The 22,599-nt window shown below is 37.0% G+C and overlaps 1 protein-coding gene across 4 annotated transcripts in view; it reads left to right on the top strand.

The window, feature by feature from the left end:
- The window catches only part of PCGF5 (polycomb group ring finger 5), a 65,758-nt gene that overhangs the window by 5,663 nt on the left and 37,496 nt on the right, over window positions 1-22,599 (top strand). For 2 of the 4 annotated variants that reach the window (XM_063163531.1, XM_063163526.1), the window contains exons 2-3: window positions 4,223-4,321; window positions 9,285-9,356. The gene's annotated coding sequence lies outside the window, so the exon portion shown is untranslated. Of the gene's footprint in view, window positions 1-4,222; window positions 4,322-9,262; window positions 9,357-22,599 lie in introns of those variants that run through there. The other 2 variants (XM_063163529.1, XM_063163528.1) reach the window with 2 other exon arrangements.

The following is a 22,599-nucleotide window of genomic DNA, read 5'->3' as shown; positions in this document are numbered from 1 at the left end:
ACAGCTGGTTAGTTAGATCAGCTCTGCTGTTCATCTAACCATAGGTTTAGGCCAAATTTGGAACAGTTGCTGTAAGTTTGTTTCAGTTATGGTAATGAAATAGCTCATTGGATGAAAAGTGTGGTTATCACCTATATAAAAATGGGGACATTAGTATGGTTAGAAATTCTGAGGTAGTGCTCTGTCCTGGGCAGAAAGAAAACTGATCATTCCCACCCAGAACACTGAAGCCTTAGCTGGAGTGTCACCACTCACTAAAGACAGTATCTCCATTTAAGTCTATTATTTTTGATATCCAGAAGATCTGTGAACCCTCATTTCCAAATTTGACTTGGTGACCAGAACTAAGAAGTGGGGGTTTCATTCTGGCCCTGGAAGTCTTTGCTAAAATGTGTGTAACATTGAGAGAGTAGCATAAATAGAACAGCATTCATGAGGAAAACAATTCTCTAATATTTACTGAGGGTGATCTCTTGTCTTCCTTTCTTGGATGCTTGCTAGGCTGCTGCACTGGCACTGTGTTTGGGTCACATGGACAAGAGCTGCTGGAGCAAGTTTGGTGTTCTGTGATTCTGGACTATGAGATACAAACTCTGCATCTGACTTCTTTCTTGGTAGAGGAGAACCCTCCCAACTCCTCCCATCCAGCTGTTTTACACCTAGATTTCTCAAGCGTGTCTGATAAATAAAGAACATTTGCAAACATCTGCCAAACATTGGACTTTTGGATTTATAGCTTCCATCTATTGGAGTGGGTGGGTAATATGAAAGAACACTAACAGGTAATATACTGATTGAAATTTCTTACAAGGGATGGTAGCTACTTACCATGTAATTTTTACTGGATGTTTTCAATGGAAGTGTCTCAACTCTCATGAATCAAAGGAGGAATCCATAAAAATACAAATAGTTTGAAACATTATCTTTAGCTGATGGAAACTGCTGTAACTCTAGCTTCAGTTTATCCACTTGACTTTATGCCAGTACTGAATATGCCTGTAGACAAAGTAACCACAAGTACTGCTTGTGCTTACTTTAGTTAAGTTACCATAGACCTTGCCTCAAATAGCTTATAAATTTGTCAGTTATTAAATAATTCCAAGAACAAGATTGGGGAGTAGTTGTCATTTTGCCAAGTGTAAAAATGGTTTTGGTAACCTTTTCATTAAGCCAGGACCTCAAATTTTATTTCATTATTGCCCTTGTATTATAAATGTATTTTTTCCTCTTCTTGTGAAAATAGAAGTGTTTGATCTAAGTATAAGCCTTTGAAAAAAATAATCTATGTTTATAAATGTTCTTAGGTGAGGTTGGTGGGAGTTTGCCCATGACATTCTCCAAAGACAGTATCTGCAGCCAAGTCCTTGAGTAGAACTTTCATGTTCTTTGTTCCTCCTTGAACAGCAGAGAGAACAAGCAAAGAACCTCTCTTCACTTCAGTGCTTTCTGGCTTGCTATTGATTCTGTTTATTCACAAAGGTGAAGTCTGTTTGACAGGTGCAGAAGTCAAACTGCTGGCAGCTTAGACTGCATGGAGCCATAGTAACTCAGCAGGAGAATTCCTGTATTTTAGGAATGATTAAGTATAAAAATTAAACTGTTCTAATATAGCTGAAGGGCCAAAATGTTAGGACATTTCTTACTTTAGTTTGTTGGTATGATTGTAATTTATCCATTGTAGTGCTTCTCACTTCTGTTCTTAAAAGGCTTTCTCCCCAGCATCCCCTTATCACCTGCAGGCAAATGTAGAATGGGCGCAAGAGGAATGTTGCAGGAAGACACAGGATAGGCAGCTCAGGGAAGTGAATACTGCCTTGGAGGACTAGTATCTGCCTGTCTTGGGTACTAAATTACTATTTTTTGCTAGGTAGGTAATATAGGTCAGGGGTTCACAGATGGCCTTTCATTTTTAACAGATGTGAGACGCATGCAGCCAAATTTGCCCTTGTTTCGACATCACCAGTACAATCAAAATTGTGTGAAACAGAGCTATTTACTCAGTCCTGAGTGTCCTGATAAGTTGAACCTTTGAACATCAGGTGTATGGAAATAAAGAGTACTTGAAACAGTTTGGACTTAGACTTCTCTGTCTCCCTTTTCTGTATCTGTAAATTATGGCTTACAGAGTTGTCTTGTTGAATAGATTGTGGAGAATATTCTTTTATTGCTATTTGGGGAGCACTACTGAAATACTGGAGGAATGAGTGAGTACAACTGTGTGTGATCTCAATCACCTGGGAGTACAATGCTAAAAAAGGGTGTAACTGTCTCTTATACCATTTTTTTTATACCATTTTTTTTGGTAGTAAATATAGTATTAGAACCAATGCTGCAGTTCACATATATGCAAAGGTGCAGATTTTTTTCTCTGCAATTCTTTTGAAGTCTGTAATTTTTACTGAAGTTATAATTATCTCAGCAGGGCCCATTTAGGTATGGAATTCTGTTGAGCTTGGCCTCATTGATATATATATGAGATTGGATTTGTCTAAAGGTTGAGTATTTAAACAAAGGAATATAATGGACAAATTGAGATCAAGGAGAGTCATTAGTCGTTCAGATATATTTTTCCATAACATGCTTGGGTGTGCTGCTTGGAAGTACAAAGGTGCTATTTTATTTCTTAAAGGAATTATGCATTGAGGTGCATCTGTGTAATTTTTAAATGTATGTAAGCTCCTGCTGCCCAAGCTTGAAGAAACTGAGAAGGTATCTGCTTATGTTTAGTGCAATATAAAGACAGAATGTATTAGCTGTGGCTCAGTGCCATGGTAACACCATTAGGTTTTACCCTGAGCAGAACCTGACTAGAATATGGTTTCTAGACAGCTTCCAACAGACATCTTGCTACTAGTAGAACCATCTTGCAACTTTTCTTGTCTTTAAAACAAAGAAGATTCATCAAAGATACTTTATTAAAGAAAGTGGTTTTTAGGAAGCTGTGGTAGTGATCCTGTGGATAAGTTCTGAATGGAATTTGCATGAAGAAAGGCAGAGTTTAGGGAAGAACTAGTGTAAGTTTAGGACAATAGAAAGAAGCCCACAATACTTGAACCTGGACAATGCAGAGCCTTCTCTTATGCATCAGTGGGTGTGATGTTATTGATTGTGCTTATTGGAGTAGGTGAAATTTATATTGTTCACAGCAATAAACCTTCACATTCCTCGAAAGTTGCAACTGACACTTAAGTGTTGATTCCTGTACTGTAAGAAAAGCATAAACATTGCTGAGCGTCCTGCATTGAGTGAAGCCTCAGAAGTTTTTTTTGCAGGAGCTCTTTGTAGATTAGAGTAGATCTGACAGCTCAGTGTGGTGTTGCTGTAAGAGTGGTAGAACATTGGCATTAATGATTGTGATCATTCATTCAGATACTGGACAGTGGTGTTGCATAAAGTGCTACTTTGCATCTCACAAGATAATTGAACTGCTAAACTACAATCACTTCTTTCTGACTACCTTTTTTTCTAAGTATTTTGTGAGCTGCAGAGGTTTTAAATAGTGATGAGAAAAACTGATGTTCCATTGTTGTTCATTTTATCATGGTACCATGAGCAACGAACCCTTGGAAGTCACCAGCTCTGCAAGCCTCAGTCTCTGGACCTACACCAAATACAAGGAAAGCAATGATTCCATTTAAGTTAAACAGGGCATGGAAATCCAACTGCTGACTGTGCAGTTGCTGCTCTTGTCCTATGTACCAAAATTAATCAGTGTAACATGACCAGGAACTCCAGAACTTTTTTGAGTGGTACTAACACAGGAAAAAACCTTTTAAAATAATCTCTTTTACAACTTGTGCTTTTATTTGCTCAGAACATGCATAGGTGCAGGAGGAGATGTTTAGGCTGTATTCCTTCTCTAGAGGAAAGGCAGGAGATCAGATCTTTGCAGTACCTTCATAGTTAGCATGTCCCTGCAGGAGTGGACTGCATTGCAATTACTTGCACCAGACATTACTGGACTTATTAAGCGTCTTCTTCAGAGTTGTATTCCTGTAAGCAAATAGGTGTAAACACTTTCATTTGAGGGGAGGAAAGGGGAGTGGGGGCTGGAGTTGCTGTCTCTGTAAGCATATGCGCACATTATTTGTTTTTTGGGTCTCATGCCTGTGCTTTTCTCTGCAACACTTCTGAGTTAGCAAGGCTTCCTGTTCAGAGGTGTGTTTTTTCATTGTCTTTTTTTCTTTTCTTTGCATGTTCCTTCTTGTTTCACAAACACAAGGAAGAAGTAGAAGATAAATTTTGGAATAAGAAGAAACCAGTGTATGCTGAAAAGAAATCACAGAAGGATTGTTGAGAAGAATCTAGAGTTCAAGTTCTGGTATGAAATTCTAAATATTTTCCTTGGAATTCAGGTCACTGTCTGCTCTGCAAGACAAACCTAGCTTAGCATAGATTATAGCATGTAAAATAGTTCATTGAGCTAGCAGAGATCACTTTTTACTAGAAAAGCTATGGATAAATGTGTTCTGACTAGCATAGCTCCTACTCTGTTGTACATGGTATCTACTAAGATATGTTTCATCCTTTAACCAAGTGAAGTATCTTATATGTAAGAAAACTTTTTTTATATGGAAACTAGCCAATTTTCAATGTTCAATGGTCAACTTTCTAGTGCTAGATTTTTTGCACTATTGAAAATGTTTTGAGTATGATTTTTTTTCTTCCTTAAGATGTAGAAAGGAAAACCATTTTAAAATACTACTTGAGATGCATTCTTCCATCTCCACAATATAAAACAAAAGACAGTTCATTTTTTAAAACTGAAAATGTTGAAATATTGCACACATTTAAAGAAAGCTGTATCATTATTCACCTAGAAAATACCTTGGTCTATTTCTGCCTCTGTTTTCACTGAAGGCACTAGCAAGCATTCCCGCTAATTTAAGGGCCCACAATTTTAATCTGTTATACTTATTGCAGAAGTGCTAAATTTTAATCTGTGAATTTGCACAAAGCAAGAAAAAGGGTTATTCATTTAAAATCAGATGGTTAAAACACAATACATTTTATTAAATTTAGAAAACCTTAATTGCTCTTTTTTTTCACCTTCACTAAAATGACATAATTTTTTTACTTTTAATTACTTCCAGAATTGTGCTGTGTAAAGACTCATCAGACTAAAAGTTTGAGTGAAATCAGTCACCTAATCCCAGAGAAATGGCTTGATTATTTTTAATCTTATGTAGATGAACTTTCTGGTACAATTTCAAAACCTTTGAAATTGCAAGACAGAAGACTGGAAGGTGTCTGTGTATGTTTTCCAGACCTATGTCCTAGGTGTACTTTCATAAAAACACCTGTTCAGTGTCCAATGCACTGCAATTCAAGCCATGATCTCACTGTTTCTAAGTGCCAACTTCAGCTGGTGTAAAGTGCTACTACCAGAAGTTTGTTTGTTCTGTTTTCAGTGCAGCCAGAAAATGAACAGGGAGCAGGGAGAGGAGAAACTCATGAAAAAATTGGTTTATGAACATGACACAGACCCTTGAGTAATGAGCAGTGCTTAGGTAAAAATGAAATGGAAACATATTGTGGCACTTTTCTTACAATAATATAATCATGATTTCTCTACAACAGACATTTGATTCAAATGTTAGAGTCAGCTTAATTATGAATCAAAAAAGCATCATCAAGGAGGTGGAAGCAAAACAATGAAAATGGGGAAGGCTAAGCTTTCATGTCCTTCCACACTTAAAACTGCAGAAATAAGTCTGCAGTGTTCAGTTGTTCATGAGGGAAACAGCAGAAAATATCACAAGGGAGTAATTCTAAAATTGATATATTCCATGTAAATGTAATTAAGCTCCCTGACATCAGATGAGTTCAATTAGAAGTCTGATACATTTCCATGTGCATATTCCAGAGCTAAGATCTAAGATAATAAAATAGAAGAATACGAAATATAGCAAAAGAGAAATCACTGTGTAGAAACTATTTGTAGGTTCTGTTTACAGAGTGCCTCATTCTTCCCTCACAAAACACAGACTTCTAGAGGCATTTTGAAGGGTCATGGTATAATCAGCTGCCTGTGTCAAGGAGGCACAAAAGAATGAAGGTAGTCTTAGATGAATGGGCAAGGAGAAAATCAAACAGTTGTTGAATTAAATTGATTCAGTGGTTTTTAATGCTGTGATCGTCACTCATTCTGAACTTGATTCTGGCAATTGCACATCAAGAAGGATGCAGAAATCTTGAAAGTTCTATAGAGAAAACCCAAAAGAAAGATAGAGTTCTTGGCACACATGATTTTTCATGGATGGCTGGGGGCACAGCTTAGTTAAATAAAGCTAAAGTGGCACTTCCAGACAGTAATCAAGCCATCTCTTGATATTATCTTTCATTAACTAAATGGAAAAATTTGAGATAAAGTAAGTAGTATTCAAAACCAGATTATTCAGTCTAGTTGATTAAAAGAAAATAAAATTGCTGTATATTAGCAAATTATGTAATAAAAACCAGAGTAATTCAGACTACTATTAAGTATTTTTAATTTTTTTTTAACATTTGAAACTAGTGATGATTTTTGTAGATCACTCTTTACAATAGAAAATTAAGAAGGATGCTTTAATCAAAATAATCTGTTGAACTACAGGAGAAAATATTTTTAGTGCAACTCAGATTAGATGATTGGCCTTTTTTTACTTGATATGTATTACAGTAAAGGTTCTGCAGTCTTTGCTGTAACTTTTGGAAGTTTAATTGCACGCAGTCCTGGCAGAGAGTTCTTTGCACAATTACCTGAAATTCTCCAGAATTCAGATTGCTATTTCAGAAAAAGCAGAACAGAGACATCTGTAACAAAAAGACAGCAGGATGACATTAATCAGGTGAGACATTTTCAAAGCACAACACATCTAGTGTGGTTTGTCAGCACTTCATAGAGGCATGATAGGGTCCCTTGTAAAATACCTGACTGCTTAAGTTTTAAATGGTCTTCTATGTTCTTTTTTGATGAGTAGTATTCAAAAAGTATGTGGAAAGTAAAGCAACAGCTGCTCTGCAAAAGATAGCCCTGGGATACAAGGGAGAGCTGTGTACTGTATTTGCATAACATGCTGGTCTCAAAGTAGGTTAGACATCTGCTTAGCCATGAAGTTTTCTGTAAAAATACTGTTCCTTGTTTGTTCTGTATTAAACCCTTCTCCATTTATATTTTTATGTTATTTAAAAATAAACCTAGAAAAGATGTGTTGTTTTAACCATTAATAAAAACAAACCAGCTAAGGTGCAGAATGGTCCAAGATCAGCATTCCAAAATTCTTTCAGAAAGAAGAAAATCAGACTCGATTGAATGGCTCATATTTATTTTTAAAATAAGGTTAGAGGAAATAAATATTGTGTGGAATTGTATGCCCAGCTTCCCTAAAGTAACACAGGGGTGTATGTTGTGTGAATAAAACTAGTATATGCTTAGGAGCCATAAGAAGTCAGGACTCCTATCTTTAAGGCTCCTGCTCTTCGTTTTGGCAATTTTTTTCAGACCACTGACACAAAATAAATATTTTGTTATGATCAATAAATATCCCTGTTACTAACCACATTCTTTAAGCCATCTTTTTACAATATTTCAGTGGTATGCAAGACAGAGCTTTACTTCAGATGTGCAGTAATCTTTAAGCCCCTTTAGGAGATTCTCTGTGTGCTCCAAGAAGTAGATTAAACTAGTTCTTCTCTATTCATAATATTTTTCATATGTGACAGTAAGGCAGTGTTTATTTTAAGAGTCAAAAGCCACAGGTCCAAATCCCCTTAAAGTCAGTAGGGAAAATGGCATGCAATGACTTCTGACTTAGACTCTACATTGGATTTCTATTTTACCCATAAAATTTATGTATGAAAATTTAATGCAAAGTGGTTTTTATTTTTGATGTAGTACAGCATTTTAGTGCTCAGTGAGAGGACATTAAGAATATTCAGTAATGCAAATGGTACCTTTCTATGAATTGCAGCAAAAGCAACAAGTATTTAGTGGGATGACACCCAAGAATACTATAACTTGTATCTAGTATATTCTCAGTCTTAAAAATATTTAATAACTTGATATCAATATCTGTCTGAGATTATGCCATAAATCTGTATGGCTTCTTGTAAAGCATTTATTACCACAGACATGAAACATCTTCCTGCAATGTAAACAATGTCCCTAACATCTGTCACAATCTTTTCACACCTCTTCCCTGGGTGAGAAACATGTGCAGTTCATGGCTATGTTTTGGTAGAATTTTTGTGTTTAGTTTGGGGCAAGTCCACTGACAGCATTTATGTTGATAACTCATAATCAATGTATAGCATTACACAAAATTATTCTCATTATGCTAATTGACCTATAGGTAAACTAGAAACTGAGCTGGATGCTGCCTAGGTAAGGACTTCATCTGGCACCCAGCCCACTCCTGCATTCTTTGCATCCCTCAGTGATGTTGGTCATGTCATACCATGCCCATCTGCATCTGGCCATGGAGAAATGGGACAGCCCATATCTTCTTGTAACACAAATACAGGCTTAGTCACAAGTGTGCATAAACACCCAGTTCCTACTCATACATCACTGGGCAGCACAACAGAAAGGTGGGAAATCATTCCTTTTGTTTATTATGTTGTTTTTGTGGATTAAGCTCAGTGGGCAGCTAAGCACCACAAATTGCTCACTCATTCACCCCAAGCCCCTGTGAGATGAGGGAAGAGAAAAACTAAGAAAAGTTTGGGATTGAGGTAAAAAAAAAGTTTTAAAGTTTATGAAGTGAAGGATAGATGAAAGATGAGAGGAAGGAAAGAAAGCAAGTGGGGCAAAAAGTTACTGTCCACATTCTGCAAGAGGACTGATGAACATTCAGTTCCAAGGAAATGACAGCTAACATCACTAAGGCCCCTGTTATTCCTTATCATGACTGAATGTGGTGTTACATAGCATGAAATATCTCCTTGCTTAGTTCAGATCATCTGGTTGTATCCTCTACCAGTGTATTGCACCTTCACTGTGGCAGGAATGAGAAAGAGAGAAGGGCTGTGTGCTGGCCAAGCACTGCTCAGGAATAGGCAGAACCTTAGTGTGCTGTCAGCTCTGTTTTGGGCAGGTAACTAAAAGACCATATGAGCTGCTGGGAAGAAAGTTAATTCTGTCCTAGCCAGGCCCAGTACAGTTATTTAGCAGGAGGACTTAGGAAGCATTTGAGACTTAAGCTATAAAAAGCCATAGAGAATGTCTGAATAACAAAACATTTTTCAGGAAGGAGGAACAGTATTTTATAGATAACTTTAGTGCTTTTGAACACATTTCATAGGTCACATGGTGCAGGAGATGAATATTTCTAACTCAGACTGAGAAGGAAATCTGCACATAAAAGATATTCAAGGTACGTATTTGTGTGTCCCATTGAAGTTACTCAAGAATTGAAAAATAAGAATTTATGTTTGTCTTGGACAAAAGTTGTATTAAGGTCAGTAGGTACTCTGTTTCATTCCTCTCACTGCAGAAAACAGACTACTTATACAGTTGTGTGCATTACATAATCCTCAACTTTCTCTACTAGAGTATCAATTTTCTTGTGCAGGAGCCTTTTGGATGTTTTGACTGAATATCTTATGTTTGTGCCTACTCCTGTCTAACACAATGCATTCCTTTTTTAGAGAAATGAGATATGAAAGATCATATTGAGCATTAGTCTGGTGGAACTGAATTTTTTGCTGGAATCTACCGAGTTTTGCAGGTTTACTCTGAGTGCTGTTTTGGGAATAGAGAGAAAAAAAGGTGCTGTTATTTTTGTTGACACAGAGTCCATAGGGATGTAAGCAGTCTAATGTGCCTCATGTGAGTAGTTTTCTTTACATAACAATGTTTGAATATTGTGTGAAAACTTTATTCTTTATTCTTTCTTGACCTCTGCTCTCGTGCTAGTGAAGTGAGTCCCTGACTCCATTGTGAAGTACAGAGTTTGCTTGAGAGCTTATGAAGTATTCGAAGTACTTTAGACAGAATAGAAGATACTTAGTGTCTAACCATCGGGATTTGGGAGGTCTGAGGAAGGGACTAGAAAAAGAACACAAATTTGGCAGTCTCAAATGAGCAATTTCTGCTTGTGCAGTGATCACAACCTAAGCAAACATAACAAAACACCCTTGGGACTATAATGGCATCATTTTGGTTTTAGGACTGAGAAGTGCAGTAGAGCAGTGGACCAGAGGACCACTTTGATTCTGAATAGTCCATGGGCTTCCAGCACACTTGTGTTAGATAATGCACTGGAATTTTCTCACATAAGAATGACAGGAATTAGGAGTGACACTTTGTTCTCCCAGTTATCAATGCACTGAGGGCACTGGTGGTATCCTTTATTTGATGTCTTCAGCCCTGGTTATTGGGAGACTGTGGTACTTGTGCGTGTGTGGAATGAGAGTAGTTTACAAGCACACTTCTAACCACACTGCAAACAGGGCAATGATGGACATATTATATTTAAACTTCACTGTAGAATGAATCTGTAACAGTGAGGAATCTGTAACAGTGAATCTGTAAAAGTAACAGAAATTCTTCTATTTCCAACCAAAAATACTTTCAGTTAATTACAAACATAAAACAGTATTTCTGTTTCAGTGATTATTAATATTAACTGCTGCTTTGTAACTGAGCATAACTGTGCATTTTTATTTCCTTTTTAGTAAGTCATGTATAGCTGTAAAACACTATATCAGCTCTAGATGTGTATTAACAATCAATCTCTTCATCACAGCAGAGGTAAAAGTACATTTAAATAAATCATAGAGACATAAAAATAACTTGTTTCAGGAAGTCATGATGGTATTGTGTGGGATTAGGCTGTGTAAACAGCAATATTCATGTTCATGAGATGTTTCTTAATATGAAAAAGATGAGTTGATGGGTCTGAATCTTAACCATCTTAAGTGATCATTTGCTCTTGCTTAAAACCAAATTCAAAAATGCAATTAAAACAAAAAGTTCTGTTTCAGTCGCAAACGTTTAAAATTTTGTATCTATAAATATACAGACACACACTATATAAAGGCATGAATTTCTGAAGAATCCAGCTTTTTATCTTCAAATATTGCATCTTGCAAAATGTTTTACTTGCCTCCATATGCTGAGAATTTGAGACTTAACTTAATTTTTTACCAATCCTGTTCTAAAACTATCTGCCAATATCTTGACTATTTTCAGGAGCTGGTATCAAAAGCAGTATGAGCCAAAATGTAGGCTAAATGTTCAGTATGGCTATTTTTTTAAAATAAAATATATCACCTCAGAGATTAGCTGTCTGGTTTAAATGCATGTCAAATTAACATTCAGATGAAGACTAATGTTGTGATTAACACATTGTATTGGAATTTGAGAGTTGGAGGTTTAATTCCTAGGCAGTCATGTCTTCCTATGTTGCTGACATCAAAAATTATTAGGAAACAGCTAGAAATATTTTAGTCTTTATGTAAAACAGGCTCAGTAATGCATCCTTTTCTTAACACAGTTTATATTGTAGACTTTTTAGAGCAGATGGACTCTCAAAAGGGTATATTTCCACTGCAGCTGAAGGTATTAGCTAAATGGATATATTTGGATATATTTGCCCTAAATGTAATCTAGCCAGTTTTGTTAAATACCAATAAAATACTGTCAGGTGTTTCAGTAAATGGGACCCAGCTTGCCCTGGAGCTTGTGTGACTAGATTATGCTGATATATCTGCTCACTTCTCCTATTAATGGGGTTAGCTAGTTCAAAGAGTGGATCTGCTTTTCCCTTTCAAAAAACAAATTGTTTTCTTTTTAACAGCTTTTGTTTTACTCCTTTACTAAATACTGCAGTCAACCTTTAGATTTTCTTCTGATTTATTTTCTTGTAGAGGCAGCAATTTTCCATCCTCTCTCTTCCCTTGGCCCTCTCTGCCCCAAAATACACAGGCTGTTCCTTTGTGCACAGAAGACCAAAAGGCACACACCTCTGTGGCTGTTTTGCTCAACAGAGCCCTTTTACTGGGCAGTGCTAGTTGCCCCAGAATTCCCAAGGTGTATGATTTCCTTGGTGCTTTCAGAAAAGCAGAAAACAGACCTAATTAAAGTTTGAGTCCATGGAGTTGTGCCCAGATCTCCCTAGAGCTAGATTGTGATAATATACATAGCCTGGACCCTAAATTTGGCTACCCTCATTCTCATCCTGAACCATGCCCAACAGAGAGCCCATTTCCAGCCTGAATTATCCACTTCTGGAATGGCAATCCCCTCTAGGACAGTTGGGTTGTAGGTGTTCTAAAGTCAGGCAGTGACCTGAATATAAAACTTAGTTGATTGAGTAGAATTCTGTACTGTGAAAGGACATCATCTGCAATTTGAGATTATTGAGTTTTCCTCTTTGAGAATAATTCAGACTCCTGTTACATAAATAATATGGAATAACATCTCTACCCCAAAGCTATACTACTTTGAAAACACAATTATTTCTCAGGAAGCTACATTTGTTCATCAGATTTTGAGTTAAAATTTAGTGCCTCTAAGAAGTGGTGCAGGGGGATGCAGAAGGGACATAAGAAATAGAATAAAATTGAATGAAGGGAGAAAAAGGGGAAGTTGGGCCATGCAAAGCAGCCATTAACCCTGTTTAACAGGACTGTGTATTTTGCTGTTATGCACTATTCCAGGAAGCTTACTATAATGGTAGTTTTGTCCTTAAATTAGTAGCTTTTTCGTCATTTAAATTTTTAGACATGTTATGGAGCAAATGGGAATGGACACAAAGCTGCAGTGCAATCTGATACCAATCTCTACTGATCTTTAGGAGAAGCCAGTGGATTTCTTTAGCTGACATTATGGTGCTCAGCACAGTGGATGCCAATGGGTAATGCAGACAAGGAGGTGGCAGAGGCAGTGCAGGCTTGGGTGTGTCCCAGGTAGCCACTGGTCTCAGGAGAGACCAAAGTCGTGGTGTGAGAGCAGAGCCCAGCACTCACCGTGGCATTCACCTCTGATACAGCTCAGACCCAGCTGGGGTGACCAACACCTTATACACCTGCTGTTTGCAGGCAGCCTAAAACTGCATGAAATGAACATATTCCTGACCTGTTGAGTAATTCTGGTTGGTATTTCACAGCATCCCTGAATCACTGAGGTTGGAAAGGATCTCATCTATTCCATGTCCCCTTCTGAAAGTGGAATCAACAGATGAGATTACTCATGACCTTATCCAGTTTGGTTTTGAAAGTTTCCAGTGATGGAGGCTCCACTTACTTTTACTATTTCCCACAGTTACGAGTTTATTGTTCTTTGGCCACTAAGTGCCATTTAAATTGATTGGCTCCTGTGTACATCAGTGACAGTGGTTTGGAAAATAACACCATTGAGACGTCATGTTCATAGCAAGGATGTTTGCTTTAACAAGCATAGTAAAATTGACTTTTTACTGAGTAAAAATTGTATGTAAAGATTTGGTCAGGTGTTCCTAAAATCCAGACAAACTATGGAGTTACTTTTTCCTTCTTTAAAAAAGTGACTGGATGCAATCTATCTTCAACAAACCAGTGCACTTTCCATTTCTCTTTGTTATGGCTGCCTTTGTTAGGTGGTTTTGTTAGCACCATATTAATTGCACTAAAAGCATTACTTCTCAGGAGTATTTTTGAGTCTCTACTGAAATTCATTTGCATTTCCTTATTGACTGAGGGACATTAACAAAAAATAGGATTATAAGAAACCAGTTTCAGTAGCTCATCTTATGTTTTCAACTGTTCTTGAGTTTTTTATACTATTACCTGATATATAAAGAAAAAGGCAGGGTAAAGGTATTGCTTCACTGGTACAAATGTTAAGAAAAACAGATGCAATGAAGAAAATTGTACAATAGATTTTTAAATATATCAGGTGAAACTGTGAATTGCTATTTATTATTGAAATTATCTGTTTTAGACATATTTTGTAACAATGGTTTCTGTCAGGAATTGGATAAGTTGATGCATAATGGAAGACACAGCCCCCAAATACATATTTTAGTTCCTGACTGATAAAGGGTTATGTTGGCACCAGTGTTTCTGACAAGTTTAAAAGACACAGGATAAAACATTAGACAGAATTCCATATTTCTCAGCAGGAAAAATGTAAATCTCCTTAATTTTATTCCTACTGAGCTGAGGCAACTGAGGTCTTGTATTTAACTGTGAATTATTAAATAGACAGCATGATGATGATAGGAGCAGACTGTGTGTTACATGTATCAACAAGTTCTCATAAGCCAAATTCCTTGTCAAAATTTCATATTCCCATCTATGCATTTGTGATAAAGGGAAATAATTTTAAGAGTATTATGCCTTTTACTCTTAAAAGCTTCCCAAGGATATTAGATTATGGAATGGAGTGAGATTAGCCATATAAATTGATAGGTAATACCTTCTAGCTTCATGCCTCTAGAACCTAAAGTTATTACAGCACTGAAGAAAATAGTCACATCTAAAAAAACTCAGTAAAATGCACACAGATTGCAGTAATGTAGAAAGGTCAGAAATTGGATATCTTTACCATAGTTTGTCATTTGCTTTGGAAAACCATTCTTGAAATGTATTTAACATTTATGGGAGCTCAGTTCATTACAAAATGTGAAAAATTTTGCAAGTAAAAATGTTTGGGGTATGTTTGTGCTTTTTCAAGTGTGTTGATACAGTGAAAAGTCAGCTGGAAATCTGAAGATGAGCTGTTATATCTGTGATAAATCTCATCTCATAGAATCTCTTAGTGTTTGACAGTCGCTATAGAATTTTGAACTCTTGCAACACAGCTTAGAAATAGCAGTGAGGTATGAAACAAAAGTAAAGAATGATGCATTCTCTCTACTGACTTACACACCTTTTTACTATATAAGGAGGTGACTGTTACATATATCTGTACATTCCTGCATGAATTTCCAGATTAAAGCTTGATGAAAACTGATAGTCACAATTTTAATAAGCTCTGTAGGCTTGCATGAACTCTGGGCATGCATAGTGAAGCAAGATAGTAATGTTTGTACAATACAAGCCTAAAGATGTAACATAAATATAGTTAACCTGCCATGTAAGTATAGATATCCCTGCAGGGCAATTTAGTGATTTTAGTAAGACTGTGATTCCTTGTGAGGAGGAAATTAAGATCTGTTTCTCTGTATACAGAACAGGATTCTTAATACAATGATCCAATTTGTACATTTGTTAGATGTTTTCATTAAGTGCTATTATATATTTAAGGACCAAAAATGGTATTATTTTGTTGTATTCAAGTATCTTGATTTCTAGAAGGGCTTTGCCTGTACTGGTATGCATTTTAGACTCAAAAGCATGCAATTTCCTGAAGTATTAGCTACATTTCTCACCAACGTTTTTTTCCTTCAGAATTTTGTAGCCAAGTAGTCCACAATCATGTCTAGTTGATGAGACTGGACAAGTTCAAAATGTGAGAATGAGCTTCAGCAGGCAGTACAATTTTGTAAAAGTAGGATCATATATATTCATTGTATTCTGAGAAAGACTCAGTTCTGCTCTGTCGAGAACCCTAAAAACAGGGAGTCCAAACTGCCACAGCCTAGTCAGCTAAAAGCCACATGATCTCATTAGCACTGCACTAAATCCAGACTTCCAAGTACTACAAGAGGAAGTTCAAGATGCAGGGATGGTAAACATGGTCTCTTAGTTTCTCATTGATTTTGTTTTCATTCAGTTAAATGCACATAAACCAAGAATATGCTGCTTACATGCAGGCAGAGTCTGAAGGCCAGGATTCTATAATTGCAAAAACAATATCAAGCTTATTTTGCATACTCGAGAATTGTTTTATACATCTTTTCTTTAGAAAACTCCATTATGATAATGTCACATGCTGACACCATTTATACAAACTTCTTTGGTTGCACGCAGTCATGGAACTAAGGCTGGGCAAACCAGCAGTCAACTTCCTAAGCTAATGTCACTGCAGAACTGGCAGATGATGCCAAGTTATGGGCTGATTGCTCACTTGAGAATAGGTTCTGGCTAGAATCCTGAGTTTGTCTCTCCTCAAAACTAGCACATTATTCACATGAAGAATCAACTAAATGTATCAGTTTTGCTTAATTGTTACCATTAGTATAGTGGATAAAAATCGTTAGAATTTCAAGATGATGCTTTCTGTGAAATATTACATGCAGTGACTCTCATTTATTAATGTGAACTGTTAAAAACATCTAAAATACCTAAAGGGCTTTTATTTTTCCTTTTTCTTATGGAAGGTTTTTTATCTAACTCAGTAGGCCAAATTCCACAGTGACTTTAGTCATATGATTAGATGGACAGGATCACATGGAACATGTTGCTGCACAGACCTCTATATACATATATATGTTAAATTGATGTCAAAAAAGATCATAGGGAGGATGTGAAGCTTGGTATCTTGGTATGCCCCCTATTTTCTCTTAGTTTATCCAGAAGAAGCATTCTCTGTTTTACAATTTGAATGCACAGGTGTCTGTGTTAAGTTTTCTCAGGCAAAGCTGACTGTTTCAATGGGCTGACAAAGTGGCAGTTCCCATGAATGAGTCCCATGCAGTTCAAATGAAATGGAGTCCACCAAACATTGTGTTACTAATTTAAAGGTTTTATTCTTGAGAGAGTTGCAAAGAGAACTCCTGTTGAAAATCGATTGAAATAGAGTAGTTAGCTCCCTAAGACATTGTGAATATTCTTTATTTGTCTTGTAAAAGATGAGGCAATTTGGTTGCTACTTTTCTATCTCCCTTCAAGCCTGTTTGTTTTCTGGTTCTGCCATCATAACAGTCATGAGTAGATTTTGTTGAGGATTGCTTTTGCTGAGCTTATTGATGTTTTAAATTTGTTTTGACTTAAGAGCTAGTAGCAAGTCTTGTTTTTAATTTGCAGTGCAAGTTGATTGCATAATTGTGAAGCTGTTTGACATGTGTGATACAATTTGATTTGCATTCCTGCCAGTTTTCAACTGTAAGAAACAAAATCTGTTGGTAACAGTTAGTAGGAGTCACTGGAGGCTTCTTACAGTTTGTTTTCATTGTTTTCATTTGTCTTTTAATTTCATGGAAATTGAGAAATGAAACTCTATAAAACTATTTGAAGACTTGAGGTTATTGTTTAGCTGAGCTGTATATGTTGATGTAAGTGGCTTTGATAATTTGAGGGGAAAAATATTATCTGTAGTTGGTATTTTTATATAATATATGTGTACAATGCAGTATAGAATGGAAGAAAATATATATTACTTACAGAAACAAGGATTTTTTAAAAAGTAATACAATTATAGCAAGTATCCATTAGGATGTCTTGTGAAAAAGCATAAACTATGTTGTGACTTCATTAGCAAACTTGAAACCTATGTTCATACTGTTATAGAAATACATTTCCCCTGGAAGGAGGCATACATCAAATTGGCAAAGTGTTTGCTCTGTGACCTACAGATCCTGGAAGTCTGTGGAGCAGACATAGTCTTGCCCATGCAGACAACAGCTGTATCAGGCTGCTCTGTGCATGAGTACACCACTGGATTTTTTCTGATAATGTAGCTCTGAGTATCACTGATTGGTTTATTTTTTTCCATTGTGGAGTAGCAGGGAGACTTGAAGTAGCATTAATTGCAGAGCAGATTTCCTCTGGAGAAGCCTCAGAATAAGCAGGTGATACTATTGCAGAGAGCAGTGTAAAAGGAAACTGAACTGGCAGAAGCATATAATCAGATAGCAACAGGTAAAGTAGTTATAATTGGAGATTATATAACAAAAATCTCACAAGTGAGATTTCCATTAATTCAGAGAGAGTCTAATAAACTCTTCATTAGAAGTGAAGTAAATGACTGGAAACCAAAAATGTAATTCTGATGATGCAAGATGTTCGTGGTGCAAGGAGAACACCTGATTAAGAACCAGGGTAATTATTTCAAATTATGTATCTTCTTTAAGATGTTACCAGAGCACACCACCATTACTTGCTCCAATTACACAGACTTGCTAGATTCTGTGCTTATACAGAACTGCTAGAAATTTATTTAAAGCACAGGACTGTAAAAGACTTCTTTGATCATGCCCTGTGAGTCTCCACAATCAGGCAACTCTGAAATAATGCCTGCTCCCTTGCAGCCTACAGAACATGCTAAGAACCACAAAATATTTGTTTCCAATACCCTGTGAAGGAGATGTAGCACAGCGGAGTGAAGTGCTTGGAAGTCAGCATGCCATGAGATAAATCCAGGAGAGGTTGAGAATACCACCAGTATTTCAGTTGCTCAGACATCCTAACTCCACCACAGATCACTGGTTTTTAACCAAGCACACAGACAAATGGAGGCATCTTGGTTTTTTATCTTGTAAACCACCTGAAACTGTATCACCCCTTGTGAGCAGTCTCTGATGCTTCAAAGGCTAGCCCCACTTCACCAAAAATCAATTACCTATGGGGAAAAAAACCAAACCAATGTACCACTTGTGTTGTGGCACAATACAAAGTTTATACTATAACAAAGAGGTTTTGCCTTTAAAGCCAAACTAATGTCAATTAGGTTATTTGCACATGAAGAATCAGCTTGGCTACATGGCCATCTATACTTTAAAAAACTGTGCTTTAAAAAACCCAAACAAACCAGAAACCAACATCTGATCACAGTTCACACATTGGACACTGGGGTAACTGAACAGATCATTTGGTCTGTAAAATTTTCTAAGTTTGTCTCACTCCCTCTGGGAAGCTTCTGAATATGTTTGTGTCTGAGGTATGTAATTATGCCTATTCCAAATATTCTTCAAAATAAAAATCCAGAACAGTGACAAAATAATCAAGGAAACAGAAGGAAAATAAATACCTTTTTAAAATATGCCCATCACACTTAAATCTACAGCTGCTTTTAGCTGAAAAGTTTGGATTCTGCTGAGATAGATTGTTGTTTTTATGCTTGCAATACCTCTGAAGCCTATAATCACAGTTCTTGAATTTGCTGTTTCCAGGGAGGTATGTCAAACTGGTCACAAGATCTTCCCTCAATATGTTTAATGGTTAGCTAATAATATGTTCTAAACCAGATATTTTTTCCCTTCAACCTCTGCATACAAGTGACTGAAGTTAAATTGTCTCCTTCATGCTTGTGACAATTTCTAGTCAATTTTTGTTTCAGAGGTTTTTTTCCCTTGCATGGCAATCTCCCTCTCCCACTGCTGTGACCTTGTTTCTTGTTTTCTGGTTCCCTAGCTGGGAAGAGACAGTGTGTGCTATGGCTGACCAGTGTTTCAGGGTGCTAAGGAAATGTTTAACAATACAGATCTGCTCATCTTTCCCTTGCTGGAGTCACTTGTTTGAGTCTCTCTTCTTTACTAGCAGCCAATTATTATAAAGTCTGTAGGAACTTACTTTATGATTTCTCTTACTTGTAAAAAGTTCCTGGAATTTAGTTCAACACAGTTGGAACACTGTGTGACACAATTTTACCTTTCACTTGAAGTACTTCTTGAATGCATTTTTCTTGTTTATGTATTTGTCAATGGCCTAATAATACAGATGTTGGCATTTTGCAACCTGCTTTGCTACTTTACTTTAGGCTATAAAAGAAGAGTAAGCATTAAGAAATGCTGTATATGTCCCAGAAGTGCTATTATGTGCTAATATATGGCTTCTTATAGAGAGCTTAGTGAGGAGGAAGAAAAACCCTATTGGTGGAAATGTAAAACCTCATTGCTGATCATTTTCATGAGTAACTGATGGAGTTAAGAGTAGCCTGATTCCTATTGTTTCCTATCAAATCAAAGGCAGTTTTCACTCTGAGCATACTACTATTTTTATATGATAAACAATGTTAGTACTCTTTGCCTAAAAAGCAAAGAAATATTTCACATCATCCCAAGATTATGGCAAAGACTTGGATAATGGCAGTAAGAGTTAAGTTTACTTGCTGCTAGTAAATTACTCATATATATGAGAAAGTATACAAGGTGGAGCAAGGAAAATTCCAACTGGACCCAAATAAATTAATTCACAATGAGGATAGTCAGGGGTTGAGACAAATTGCCTAGAGAGTTTGTATAATTGCCATCCTTACACATACTCAGACTTTCTTTGGATGAAGCTGTGAGCAGTCTGAATTAACTTTAACATTAGACCTGCTTTGAGCAAACGCATTAGGCCAGGTGATGTCCAAAGGTCCTGCCAACCCAGTTAGTGTTCTATTCTAGATAATGTTCTGCTTGATTGGGAATTCAACACTGGAAATGAGAGATCCCAGGTGGTTATATGTGAACTCTTCTTCCTACCTGAGTAAGTATGCAGTACTTTTATCTAGGTTGCCTGGAGTTTGAGGGAGGTTGATTTTCCTGTCTGTGGTGCAGCACTGATGAAATGACATGTGGATTGCTATGTCCAGTTCTTAGAACAAGAAGGACATGAAGCAAGTCTCAGAGCCCCACAGGGCCCCAAAGGTCTTTAAGGTATTAGAGCACTGTTCATATAAGGAGAGGTGGAGAGTTCGGGGACTGCTCAGCTGTGGAAAAAAAGTCTCAGTGGATCTTTTCAGCATGTATAATTCCTTGATGGGAGGAAATGAAGATAAAGAAATCAAACTGTTCTCAGTAGTGCCCACTGACAGGAAAAGAGGTAATAGGTAAAAGTTGAAACACATTAAATTCTATCTGATAACAAGAAAAATTTTTTTTTTCCGCTATCAAGTTGATCAAAACTGGGACAGATTGCCCAGAGAGTGTGTACAGCTCCATCTATGGACACAGTCAAAACCCAGCTGGAATCAGTCCTGGACAACCTGCTTTAGCTGGCCCTGTTTGAGCAGACAGGTTGGATTAGATAATCTCAAGAGATGTCTTCCAACCTAAGGAATTTTGTGGACATTTCAAGTTTTTTAAAGCTATAGAATGGCATCTATAGCTTTAAAATGACATCAGATGTCGAGAATCAGTATCCGGTGAAGGTGAATGCTGTGATTCTCTCTAAATGCCATTCAGATTGCCTCACAATTTCTATCAAGAAAACTAAGGATTTTTTTGTTTTATTAGTTTCCTAGTTCAGATGGATTTCAGTAATTCTTTCATCTACAAAATACAAGTAACTCTTAGGATAACTGGAGGGTAGTTGGAGACTTGGCTAGAAAGAGACTCTAGAGTAGCTTGATAAGGATGTAACATTGTACCAATATGGATCTTCTTGCAAAGTTAGTATTATTCACTCATTTAAAATTTTGCAGAGAATTTGGCTCTATTGATCAATGTTTATTTTGTCTCTCAAATTTACTTGGGAGCTGACAATGAGCATTGGTATATTTCAAAAAGTAATATAACTGCTTTAATGAAATGCTTGGAGTTCACAAGTTTTTGTTTGTCCTGGGTGTTCCTTTCAAAAGATACATTTTATTGATATTAAATGTAAGTAATTACTCTGTTTCACATCAGGATGATACAGTAGTTATTCAGGGATTTCAAGGATGGTAATGCTTAGAAAACAGCATTTCTATGTGTTAGGAAAGTCATATATGTGAAAAAGGACTTGGCTTTTTAAAAAAAGTAAGCACTGTGTTAGAGAACACTGAGGACTTCTGAGGGAAAGTCAGTTGATGAGAGAGTCAAAAGTTGAAGAAACAGAGAAATGAGAGCAGCTGTATTTTTACCCCTCATTTGAGGGCTGTAGTCACCAGCTCTGTCATACCATGTGTCCTAGGGTGACTTTATGATACTGTATTGTATCCCCCACCATCTGCTGGTGCTGGATGTTGAGTTCTGTGCCTTAACACTAGATCCAAGAGCCAAGGGAGGGAGAAGCAGTGGTGTGCAGTTTTGTCTGCAGAAGCTTCACTTCCTCCCCAGATTCCTTTCACTTCGTGTGCTGTCTGCAGCATGGATAGAGGCAGGGCAGCTTTCCTTTGCTTTTTAACCTGGTTTCTCATGTGTGACCTGAGTCAAGAAAGTTTTTCCTGGGACAGTGTCTTTTTTTTGGAACTGCTCAGCTTTTCCCTGGTCTGGAACACCAGGACAATTGCTCAGGCCCCCCCCACAAGTAGCACTGCAGCCTGGACAGGCCTGAGCTCTGGAGAGACTGAGTGAGAGCCAAGCCAAACCCACGGAGAACCCTCTGAACCACAGAAGAACTCTCTGAATTTGCTATCTTTTCAGAATAGTGAGATGTTTTATTGTTTAATATTATCCATTTTTCCAGGTTTGTGAATACTTTGCTTGTTAAAGAAACAGCTTTTTTCCATTTTCTTCAAGGAGATTTTCTCCTGAACTGGTTGGGGGAAGAGCTGCTGGAATCTGCCTTTTCAGAGGAGACACCTTTTGGGTGTTTTCTGCCAAATTTGTTTCAAACCAGAACAAATATTTTGGTACCCAATGTGGGGCTTGAGGAAGTAGAAAAAAAATTTGTTCTGATTGCATTTTGGTTTTACTTACCCTGTATTGGGATAAAGCAGTCAGTAGCCATGCTGCCTGAATTTATAACATCTCTCTGGCTTGAGGCACTGATGTCTTTCTGGTCCCTATACTTAGCCTTGTTTTCTTACCCACAGATAGCTCCAGTGCTGTCCCTAACATGTAGCTTTTACAGAAGAAGGCCACTGATTAGGATTGCTGTTTTGCTGGGTATGATGATTATGAT

This window comes from Melospiza melodia, chromosome 9 (genome assembly GCF_035770615.1).
Source record: "Melospiza melodia melodia isolate bMelMel2 chromosome 9, bMelMel2.pri, whole genome shotgun sequence".
Taxonomy (NCBI): domain Eukaryota; kingdom Metazoa; phylum Chordata; class Aves; order Passeriformes; family Passerellidae; genus Melospiza; species Melospiza melodia.
This window is presented reverse-complemented; position numbering and strand designations above follow the sequence as displayed.